This window comes from Thermobia domestica, chromosome 10, assembly GCF_964235325.1.
Source record: "Thermobia domestica chromosome 10, izTheDome1.hap1.1, whole genome shotgun sequence".
In the NCBI taxonomy this organism is placed as follows: domain Eukaryota; kingdom Metazoa; phylum Arthropoda; class Insecta; order Zygentoma; family Lepismatidae; genus Thermobia; species Thermobia domestica.
The window spans coordinates 141,754,889-141,767,664 of NC_137463.1; the positions used below are offsets into that span (position 1 = coordinate 141,754,889).

The window sequence follows — 12,776 nt, forward strand, 5'->3', positions numbered from 1 at the left end:
TCTCCTCTCTCCACCAGTCATACGAGTAAATATGCTCTTTTATCCGTTAAGGACGTTGGAAGTTAAAGTACACATGTGCACTTAAACTCATACAAATACTTAAGCAAACATGAAACCAGAAATACAAGAGTTCGAAGAGATCGTCTGCACGCTTGATTAACCAGGAATTTGTATTGTGTAGCTAACAGCCTTCTTAATTTCCATTCAATGTCCTCAAAAACCATTATTTTTTAAACTAACATAACTATTTCTTGTTCATTTAGTACAAAGGAAAACGAGTCTGCTAGAAATTACCATTTGAAATTATCGTAAATAAAATTAATAACAGTTTATTTGGAAACGCTAGAAATAATAATAATACAAAAATAATGTTCCTCTGATTAAACTGGCTGGTTGGTACAGTAGAGCCTAACGGCAAAGAAATTCGGTAATCTATTACTTTAAATCTTTACATTATCATTTGCTTTATTGTGCGTGCAACCAATTTCAATTGCGTCAGCTAATTATAATTAGACAGAATATTTAGGAGAAAGCGCGAGAAATTTCTTGAAAAGAGTCCAAGAAATAATTCTCACGCAAATCTAGGACTCCAGGGAAAACAAATTTCATAAGACAAAGACAGCTCACTGATATATGTGCTCATAATTTTCAATTTTCAGTTATATATAAGTATATACAGGGTGTCTCACCTAACTTTGCGACCTCAAATATTTCCGAAATAACAAAAAAATTGACAAATATGGTTAAGCAAGAATGTACTCACGCCAGGGGCCTACAAAATTGTGTAAACAACAAGTGCCCCCAGAGGGCCCATCATAGGGCCCCAGGGGCCAACTCGAAAATTTCAAATCAAAACCCCCTACTTTTATTGCAGATTCTGATTTTACGATCAAAACTAAGCAACTTTTACTTGAAGCACTTTTTCGTTATTCTAATAGATGGCGCTGTAATCGCAAAAAAATGAATATCATCATACGTATGTCTCCTAACTTTGCGACCTATAATATCTCCGAAATAACAAAAAATGTAACAAATCTAGTTATGTAAGAATGTACACATGTCAGGGGTCTATAAAATTGTGTAAACTACAAGTGCCCCCAGGGGTCCCATCATAGGCCCAAGGGGCCAACTCGAAAATTTCAAATGAAAACCCCCTACTTTTATTGCAATTCTGATTCTACGATCAAAACTAAGCAACTTTTACTTGAAGCACTTTTTCGTTATTCTAATAGATGACGCTGTAATCGCAAAAAAAAAAAAATGAATATAATCATACGTACGTCTCCTAACTTTGCGATCTCAAATATCTCCGAAATAACAAAAAATGTAACAAATCTAGTTATGTAAGAATGTACACATGTCAAGGGCCTATAGAATTCTGTAAACAAGTGTCCCCAGGGGTCCCATCATAGGGCCCCAGGGGTCAACGAAAATTTCAAATGGAAACCCTCTATTTTTATTGCAGATTCTGATTCTACGATCAAAACTAATCAACTTTTACTTTAAGCACTTTTTCGTTCTAATAGATGGCGCTGTAATCGCAAAAACTGAGTATCACCGTACGTACGTCCCTTAACTTTGCGACCTGAAATACTTCTGAAATAAAAAAATGCGACAAATCTATTCAGGTAAGAATGTACACATGTCAGGGGCCTATAAAATTCTGTATAAAATTCGTGAGGCCCCAGGGGACAATTTAAAAGTTTGAAATGGGAATTCCCTATTTTTGGTGCAGACTCAAATTAGGGATGGAAAATACTCATATTTTATTTGAAGTACTTTTCGTTACCCGCCTAGATGGCGCTGTAATCACAAAAAAGAAATATCATCGTACGCTACCTGGGATTGATAATAAACTAAATAACTCGAGAAATACATGTGCAATTAAAAAGCACGAAATATGTGACCAGTATTTTAAAAAGGCTTAGCATAAAACAAAATTGCTTTACATTTTAATGCGACCATGGTAGATAATTACGATATGGAAAAGAAAGATTTTGTATTTTGCAACAAGAAACATCTTCCCTAGAATTGTAAAGGTCAAGTAGACCAGTATGTTTATTAAATATCACGTGATATGGACAGATTAAATAAAATCATTATTTCACACTGGTACGTAAAAGCACAAATGGCAAAGGAGATTTCACAGAACAAATTTACAAAACCTGGATAAAGCGCAAAGAAATTTAATTGATATACAGGGCTACTTATTGATCTTCACGATTTCAAAGGTTAGTAACTCAACTTTGTTTAGTCACAATGACATGCAGCTTGTTAAATTAGAGAAAACTCAAAATTATTTTTTGTTTATAAACACATTCCTGTTATGTTCCTTGTCAAAGCTGCTCAAGATGAATGCAGTTTGTAATTCAGCTTCTTAAATATGTTATCAAAGTTCAGTTAAATTGTTAGGAAGGGGTGACTGATACACTTGGATTGAACATAACCCTCACTTCGTTGAAAATTCCGTTTCACATGAAAGTAGGGAATAAAAAAACATTGTCCTGTCTTCGTTTCCTGCTATCTAAAATTACTGTTACCCTCGTTACGAAATGCGAAACTGCACATCAGCTTTACCAGTCACGTAGTATCTTCCCGGTTTTTTTTTCTTTCTTTCTTCGAAGAACTTAATTATGAGTCCCCTTGCCTCTCTCGACTTGGTTGTTTAAAATTGGCAGATGAACAAAGTGTAACTGATGTTTCACAACATACGCTCAAACTGCACACCTTTCTTGGTCTGGCAGTGAGCAATTCGATGGTAAAACAGAAATACTGCATTTCTGGTGACGTTCAGTTCAATAAGTGCAACTTCATCAACAACCCTTTGACGAAAATTATCCGAAGTGGTTGGTATTGTTTGATATAGAAAAAATACTCGGAGTTTTAGATAAACCCAGAAAAAGTAGTATAGTGGCGATAAATCAGGGAAACAGAGAATAAGCGGGCCACCCAATCTCACCTCTTTTGCAGATCCGTTATTTAGGAAATTCCGTGTTAGTAATTGCCGCATATTTATACCGTTGTGCGGTCTTGTACATCTTGCTGAAACCATCTGTGCTCAAAATTGTCTTCTGCATTATCTCTCATTGCTGGAACTATTTGATTTCGAAGCATCTCCTCACACAGTTCAGAAGTCAAATTGTTATTAATAAAAAAGGGTCCAATTATTGTATATTTAGCACTGCCGTCCAGATATTCAACTTTTCAGGATGTATAGTGTGTTTGAAAGGACCAATGAGATTGTTGTCAAATCAAAACCTGCTATTACGCCTGTTGATGTAACCGGTTAGGTAGAACGTGCCTTCATCAGAGAACACAATGCTGGTAAGAAACGTAGGATCATCATTGGTTTGTTTCATATCTTTACAAAATTCTACACGGCGATCAAAGACATCTTCATTCAGTTGGTGTATCACATGAATTTTGTATGGGTGAAACTTTATTTTCTTTAACATTCTTCTCGCAGACATAGACTAATGTCATATTGTTCCGCAGCTTTATGAATGCTAAGTTGAGTATTTTCAACAAATGACTGCAACATCAAGCTGTTTGTCGCCGATTCCGGTCGACCAGGAATGTTACAATTCTTTATAGTTACCGTTTTCTCAACGCGTCTTACGATACACTCGAAATGGAATTGTGTGGAACGCGAATTTTTTCGTTAAACATTACCCTTACTTCAGCACATGACTTTCGGTTATTGTCCATCCTCGTATCATCAAGAGCGTTAGAACTTTACTTTGAGAGCAGTTGAAATACAGTAGAAATGCAGCTTGAGTGTTGAGAGGTTCTCTGTAATAATGCCTACTGCTACCAATATCTAATCATGGCTTCTACGTTGCTGAACCGTAATTTACAATCAACCATAAGTATTTACAGAACATGACATAGGGGTGACACTTTTGTGTGTTTTGGTCAAATGTTATTTGTTCCACTAAATTTATAAAAACCCATTTGCTCTCTTAGATCTACCGATGAACTTTACATGTTCATATTGACTTCCACTTCTCTAATGGAATTATATGCAGTTTCAAATCAAATCGTAATTATGCACATCTACATAACCATAACAACGAAATAATTATGTCCTATTAAACTTTAATAGATCCACCGATCAACCTTACGTGTTCACTTTCAATTTTCTCTCTCAGGTAAAATCACATGGTCTATATTCAAATCAAATCGCATTATACATATCTACATAAACATGGCAAAAATGAATAACTTAATTCTCTTTTGACACTATGCCCGATTATTAATTGAAACTTCATGACCCAACGGAGATTTAAAGTAAATCAACTTTCATAGTGTCCACAAGCTCACAGAAAAAATATCAGTTCTTGAATATTATTATCACAAACTTGTCTTCTAACTTTGATTGCAAGTCTTAGCAAAAACATCACACAGTATGTACAGTTCTTGAACCAGCTTTTCATTTATCAACCTCAGATACAACGATATTATTATTTTTGCGATTTATGTGTTATCTAAGAGGACAACGAAAAAATACTTAAATGAAAAGTTGCGTATTTTCGGTCGCAGTATCCGAATCTGCATTAATGGAGAGGATTTCTATTTGGAATTTTGGGAAGATGAAGATAACTTCATTTTATGTTAGTTGAATAGATCTTTTAAATGATTGGACACGTACTTAAATTGCAAGTGTATTTCCCGATGTATTTAGATTATCACTAGCCTTGGGTGTCATACAAACGTACGATGATATTCAATTATTTTTGCTACACCTCCAGCTAGTAGAATAATGCAAATGTGCTTCAACTAAAAGTTCTTATTTTCGATCGCAGAATCAGAATCTGCAATAAAAATAGGGGGTTTCTATTTAAAACTTTCAAGCTGGCTTCCGGAGCTCTATGATGGGATCCCTGGGGGCACTTGTTGTTCACAGAATTTTATAGGCCCCTGACATGTGTACATTCTTACGTAACTAGATTTGTTACATTTTTTGTTATTTCAGAAATATTTGAGGTCGCAAAGTTAGGAGACGTACGTACGATGATATTCATTTTTTTACGATTACAGCGCCATCTATTAGAATAACGAAAAAGTGCTTCAAGTAAAAGTTGCTTAGTTTTGATCGTAGAATCAGAATCTGTAATAAAAATAGGGGATTTTCATTTGAAATTTTCGAGTTGGCCCCTGGGGCCCTATGATGGGACCCCTGGGGGCACTTGTTGTGTACACAATTTTTAGACCTCTGGCATGAGTACATTCTTGCTTAACCAGATTTGTCATTTTTTTTTTTTTTTGTTATTTCGGAAATATTTGAGGTCGCATAGTTAGGTGAGACAGCCTGTATGTATATGTATATATATATAATAAAAAGCTTCGCGCAGGATTTTCTTCAGTGTAGGAAAGTATTATTATTATTGCAACTTGAATTTATGTGCACAATCACATAATAAAATGAGGATGCAAATATGCACGATTGAGAAAAATAATAATCATCAAAATAAGCAACAACAAATACGATTTTTTTTTTTGTTTGTTTGTTTGTTAAATTCTACGTTATTCGAGAGTGTTACAGTATGTAAGGAAGTTCATTCTGAAATTTTCTTGTATGAAGCTCGTGCGTCTGTCTCTAGAAAACGATGTATACAATGAAAATGTTCTTTAAAGTTCTTGATACGTCACCACAGCATTTTAAAAGCAACACATTGCTTGTTTGGTGAGTCCTCGTCAATATCTGATTCTTCATCGGAAAGATTTCTAGAAACTTTACATAGTGTTTTGCACCGAGAAGTTTTAAGTAGTGCCTCACTGAGCGTAAATTTAAAAAATAAAATAAAATAAAAATATTAGCAACACCATGGGTCTCTGAAGAGAATGCTTTTAAAAGTGAATGTTGCAAGAAATTATTTCGGGCTATGGAACCAAAGCATAGGAGTGCAATTCGCATTTGCAATGTGGTGTATTTAGCAAAATATGCAATTTTCATTAGAAGTTGTAAAACAAGTAAGCAAAATATGTTTTTACTTCAGCAACAACGGTTAAATTCCTTGTCATGGTGTGTACTACGAAGTACAACCTTTTTGGCGTGCCTTTTAGAAATGTAGAAATAAATAATCATTTTGCTTAGAAATCCGAGCTCTAATTATTCTTATATTTTACTGTTTTGTGTAGATAGGGAATAATATAAAAATCCATTTTTCTATATTGTAAACAATATTGATAATGAAAAGCAGCTCAATGGGAAAGCAATCTCAGTTATATATATAATATTTAAATGCAACTTTGTCCTATAGATTGTCTAAGTTGGTAGCTGGTTTTGAGTGCGTCCACACTGACTTTTCTTCTTCTTCTTCTTCTTCTTCTTTTTTTTTTTTTTTTTTTTTTTTTGCTGAATCCGTAATACCTTCACAAGACGGAAAATTGGAATTATCCTGTCTGCAAAATGAAGCTTCATTCGTACGACGAGGACGCAATAAGTGAATTTCCTAAATAATATTGAAGCCAAATGCTATTTGGATTCAGTTATTTTTTCCATTTTTTAAAATTTTAAACCAAGGACTACTTACCTTTACTTTTGATAAGCTAGAGGGCCTAGCAAAAATAATATTTCTTTACCAGTGCTATGCAACAACTAGATGCATCATGCATGAATTCTTTATCAGAATGTAAAATAACTATGCAAAAATAGTACAAAAAGAGTGTACTGCTAAAGCCTTTCTTAAAAGCTTGTTTCTAAAACGTGAAATGGAGCCTTGTATCTCGAAATCTCATTGTCTCTTTCTTTCCAGATGCAATATAGTGTCCGAATATACAGGGTATCTTGATCGTGAATTCTATGATCTATCTCCAGTACTCCGTGTATATAAAGCAACTAAAATAAATACATTCAATCAAAAACTGTTTAACGTATCCCATCAAGTAATTTATAGAGTTCGGCAGAAATACTTCACGATTTTCAAATTGAAATTGTAAGTGGACTGATTGGGTTTTACAAATTATATTTAATTTCCATTTGAACCGTAACCCAGTGTGTCTTGTTTATAAAATCTAGATATGATATACACCACTTCTATTTTCTGAAAATTACATTTTTTCAAACCATTCGCATATTAATAATATTCAAAATGTAATTGCAATGCGGTTTCAAGTTTCGTCAATTCGCCTAATGCCTCCAAGCTATGAAAACGTTAATCGAAATGACGACAGAGAGTTATTGTTCTTATTAGGCGAAAGTTGAGTATTTTGAATACCTTAATTTAGTTCGCATATGAAATACTCCCGCACACTGGAGTCGCTGCCAGGGGGCATCTCACATCGAAATATCCTGTGTAAATAATAACCTACTTCAAAGCTCATTATGCTTCCATAGAAGAGGTAAGTACTGCATTGACTGGCGTATAAGACAAGTCCCATTTTCTGTATTTATTTTTATAGAAAAATATATTCTCACCGCATAGTGCAATATCTGAAAGTATAAAATGATATTTTCAGCAAGGAAACAGTGTGCAGTTATACTGTTATACAGGAAACAGTTTGAAATTATATACTGACATTTACTGACCCACTGAATTGCACGTAAGTGGCATCCTGTTGCAAACTGTCAGAACACAAGGAAAATTATCAAATAGCACAGAAATCAGGAAGCTTATGGGAACTGAAATAGCTAAATCTCTGAATACGCGTATAAGATGTACTTTTTTCTTAGCTTTTTTATTTCTTATATTCAGAGAATAGAAAACACGAATTATACACATTGAAATATGGTACATATATATCTAAATATTCCCAATTCTTTATTTATCGTCTTGCATGACTAAGCAATTAATATTTTGAAAAAGCAGTAATCAATACAAAGAAAATCGATATATGATGCTCAACAAGCATGAATCCATCTTTTAGTTCCGTGATTCATCCATCCCTCTTCCCTTCGCTTTTCCTTGTTTGTGACCAAAAGAGAAATATACTTTAATAAAATCCCAGTTGATAATACGTATTCCAAAATGTCAGGAAAAACCGATAGATTGAGCTCAGGTCACTTCTATCTTTACTTTTCATGGAGTTGTGTGTATTATTCCTGACTGCTAAGAAAAAAAACAATACTTACTGAAAAAAATAATCTGCTATAGCGTCTGCAGCTTTATTATTATTATTATTATTATTATCACTATTATTATTATTATTATTATTATTATTATTAGTAGTAGTAGTAGTAGTAGTGGTGGTGGTGGTGGTGCTGCTGCTGTTGTTGTTGTTGTTGTTGGCGGCGGCGGCTCCACGTTTCCGTGACTTTGACATAACGTTACATATGATGTTGAAATACCATTATCCTTGTTTAATTGTCACATAAACAAACCCTTATATCGAGAACTCTCTTATTAAAAAAGAAGAAATTTAAATTAACAGAAAATCTCCTCTTTTCGTTTTTAGGAGAAGAGTTCTCGAAAACGCTGGAACACGTATTCTCTTACTTTTAATCAAGAGTTTAAACAGCTGCACCTTGAGAGAATCTCCTGATTAAGCATTTCCTCAATAAAGAAAGGGCAAGTTGGATATTACAGAAATGCTTTCTTTTCCACTTTTAGGAGCGGAATTTTTAGAAACTGAAACATTTACTTCGTTATTTTAATTAAGACTTCACCGAACATACTGTAACTGCGACTTAATCGTATCTTTAAATTAAGAATAAAGAAAATAAAAAGAAATTTATGTTTAGAAATCCCTTTAGGGGAAGAAAGTTTTGAGACGCTGAAACATATTTTACTACTTCTAATGAGAGCTTCTATGCCAAATGTCTCACCCTCAATTTTAGGAAATTTTTGCATTTGGCAGTTTCCGAATAAAGATAAATTTAAGTATATAGGGGGGTGCTGGTTGAACTATATCCCTTTCCCCGTTTCGGAGCGGAATTTTCGAAAAGGCAAGACTTTTTTTCTTAAGCATTTTTAATGAAGAGTTCTATACGTTGAATTTTACCTCTCTAAATTCATAGATTTATTATTATTATTATTATTATTATTATATTAATATTATTATTATTATTATTATTATTATTATTTTATTTTATTTATTTATTTATTTTTTTTTTTTTTTTACCCTTTTAGGATACACATTTCAATAAATCCGTCTTATAATATATCCTGATTTCGTGATAAAAGGAGTATTGCCAAATTCCACGTTTTTACATGTAATATGGCTTGTCATGATTAGTAACTCACTTCTACTCTTCCATATAATGTTGTAGACTATGAGCTTTAATTACATTATGAGGAAAGCTGCTTATCATTTTATTCAAATTTGGTAAAAGACCACACGTATAAATTTCTAAAATATAAAAAAATATTTGTTTGCAAACATGCAATTACAGTGTTATTCAGATAGGTCCTTATAGAAGAATCCAAACGAGATGCAACAAGAAAATGAATGGTTTTATATTGCATAATATGAAACGTCTCAATAGCTACAGATAACCGAATATCATGCGTATAATATAGTCAGGCGTTTAACATGCGAGCACGGTAAATTATAGCGTGGTGCACAGAGTTGTAGTACGTTGCAGTCAGGGCGCCGAGAGAAAAGGTTCTTTGAGTAGATCAAGAAATTGTGATGATAATACTGTACAAAACAACATTTTAGATAAATTAACGATAATCAAAATTAGTTTGGCTTGGCAGAGAATAGCATCAAATTGAGAGATTTGGCCTCTGTTGCAAAATTCGGGGCAGTATTGTACGTACAATAGTAAAGGCGTGAAGTACAACAAAATAATTAAATAGACTTTATGCTGCTGTTCCCGGGACCAGGCGTTCGAAACTTTTTGATTACTTTCGAATTTTTGTTTCTATTTTGTTAATTTATACCAATTGTCGCGCTGTCTCGGCTTCTGCTCGTTCACTAGCGCGCCGTTTAAAACGCAAGCCGTTTTTGTATTTGTTTTCCTTTGCTTTGCAGTATTTGTTTTCCTTTTTAGAACTTCTTAGGATAATCGATATTCTGCTGTATTACAAATTATGGCGATTACACTGTCATAGAGTTGTATAGAACCCAGAGAAAATAACTACAATAAAATTGGGATATTTTACAGTTGTCATGGTATTAATATTGAATAATGTAGGCAACGTTCATTTTCCTGCATAATAACTCCCATTGAGCGAAATCTAGAATATTAAATAAGCATGGACAATATATACAAATGAAATTGATGTCGTCTGTTACAATATTACAGAAAAAAGAATATATCAGGTTGAAATTAATTTCTGAACATAGTTAATATGCATTTCGAATTAGTATCTTTACCATGTTTGGTTTGATTAAAATTCGTAACCTAATAGAGAAGCAGAGGTTCGAAAAGTATGCATAAAGTAAGTATTTCATGACCTCCCACGTTAGAGAGTTGGTTGTAATGGAACCTCTTATTAACAAGAAGCAAACATGACCAGCGTTTTGGAAAATTCCGTTTCTTAAAGGAAGGGGGAAAGAGAGCAATTTAATATTTTTCTCAGTATATAAAAATGATATCGACATTGTCTCTCTCATTATCACGGAGTAGCGGTTGAACCATTTGAGATGAATTTTGAAAATTAGCATTTGGATCTAGCTGGGTTGTTATAATTTCATTTCAGGATCCATAAAACGCATTTTGATGAAAAAAAGGATGCCATTGAAATATTTTCTCGTGCAAAGAAGAGCTATTTCAGCTACTCTTTATATATTGCTTTGTGTTCAAGGTTATACATGAGAGAAAATTTTATTTTTTTCCCCTTAAAAGTACTACATTTCACTCGAGATACAGTATACTTGATTATTTATAGTAGCTTTTGTTGCATTATGAATTTTCTAGGCGAAACATTCTTTCAGATGACTGAAAAATTTGTCAGTGAAAAATGTAGTTTATATTGAAATAGGTCGTTTTTTCTCATGATAGAAAATGGACCCTTTTCCTCAGAATTTGTTTATTGTTTTCTTATTTTGCATGTTTTTTTAATGCATTTATATTTTCTTTTATATTTTTATAGTTTAGAAGTTTGCGTTTTTTCGTTTCCTTATACTATATTTTATATACATTTATGTTTATATTTCGTATTTACTTTTGTTGCTGTGTAGATTTCAATGTGTGTAGCTTATTAAACGCTTGCAGGGACATGGGTTTAGAAGTAAATGCAGAGAAAACTAAATACATGGAAGTGCATCGGAACCGTAATACGGCAAATTATGGATGTGTTAAAATGTTAAATAATACTTTTGATAAAGTGGGTAGTTTCAAATATCTAGGATCAATGTTAACATACGAAAATCATATTCACGAAGAAATTAAATGTCGACTGAAAGCAGGGAATTCGTGTTACTATTCGGTTGAAAATCTCTTGCCGTCGCGAATTCTGTCAAGGAATTTGAAGCTTAAAATATACAAAACGATAATTATGCCTGTTGTTCTGTATGGTTGCGAAACATGGTCACTTACTCTGAGGGAAGAACATAGACTGAAAGTATTTGAGAACAAGATCCTGAGACGAATATTCGGATCCAAGAGGAACGGGAATAGCGGAAACTTCATAACGAGGAACTACATAAGTTATATGGTTTACCCAACATTGTTAGGGTCGTCAAGTCTAGGAGGCTTAGGTGGGCGGGTCATGTAGCTAGAATGGAAGAAAGTAGAAACGCTTTCAAAGTCTTGACTGGAAGACCAATCGGGAAAGACCATTAGGAAGACCTAGGCACAGATGGGAGGACAATATTAAGATGGATCTCGCAGAGCTTGGAATACAAAGTAGAAACTGGATGCAGTCAGCTAAGGGTAGAAGTCAGTGGAGAGCTTCTGTGAACGCGGCATTGAACCTCCGAGTTCCATAGGCCATAGAGTTAGTTAGTTAGTTAGTTAGTAGATTTCAATGCCTTTTCAATTACATTGCGAGGTACTTACTCTTCTTATTCGTTGTTAGGTCGTCACAGCGAATATTCCGCATAAAATTACAATTAAGTGAATGATTTTCAAACAAATGTTACTTGTCAGTGTTACAAAAACAAGTTCTCTACCGGAAATGAAATCTAGATCTGTGACCACGAGAAATAATGAGTTTATTACCAGTAAATAGTCGCTACATGTAAAAGTGCACGGGCAATTCTAAACCTCAATTAAACTTAAGCTACAGGAGAAATAAACACAGTTAGGAACTTCTGCTACAAGCTTTTGATGTATTGGGAAAATTAACTTTATTCAGGATTAAAACCTTGTGTAGTCCCTATTGGCTTCTACGACGGCTCTTAGTCCTGATATAGAGTTAACTAAGCTGACGATGTATTGGTGTGCATATGCTACTTCTTGCTACACATTGAAAAATAGCTTCCGTGGCTTATCATCTCTCCATGTTGGTTTTCTAGGTCAAGTTTCTTGTTGAGTTCTATTAATTCTGCTCTTAGATTTTTCATTAGATTCAGGCCAGGTCCTCCAGGGACGCAGTCAGTTAATCCACATTGAATTCCTCTTGAAACCAAGCTTGAACGAAATAAGTCATATGAATTGATCAGTACTCTCCCTGAATTTTTACTATGCCGTTTCTAAATGCATTTCTTACAAGTGGGAGCAAGCACGTACGCAGAAATTTATCTCGCGAGATGTCCAATTTCAGTGTGAGCATAGATTATATTAAAGTTTGTAGAATTACCCCGAAAATTAGATTAAATTTACAGAAAAGTCTGGATTTCCGGAAGGGTGCGGACTCCCCAGGACTCATCTCTTGTGTACGTCTCTGACCAAGAGCACTCCAGATTATAAAATATTCAGGTACTTGTGGCTATTCAATTGATCA

General features: G+C 33.9%; 1 protein-coding gene across 6 annotated transcripts in view; it reads left to right on the forward strand.

The window, feature by feature from the left end:
* The window catches only part of LOC145662754 (NF-X1-type zinc finger protein NFXL1-like), a 582,971-nt gene that overhangs the window by 250,433 nt on the left and 319,762 nt on the right, over positions 1-12,776 (forward strand). The window lies entirely within an intron of this gene.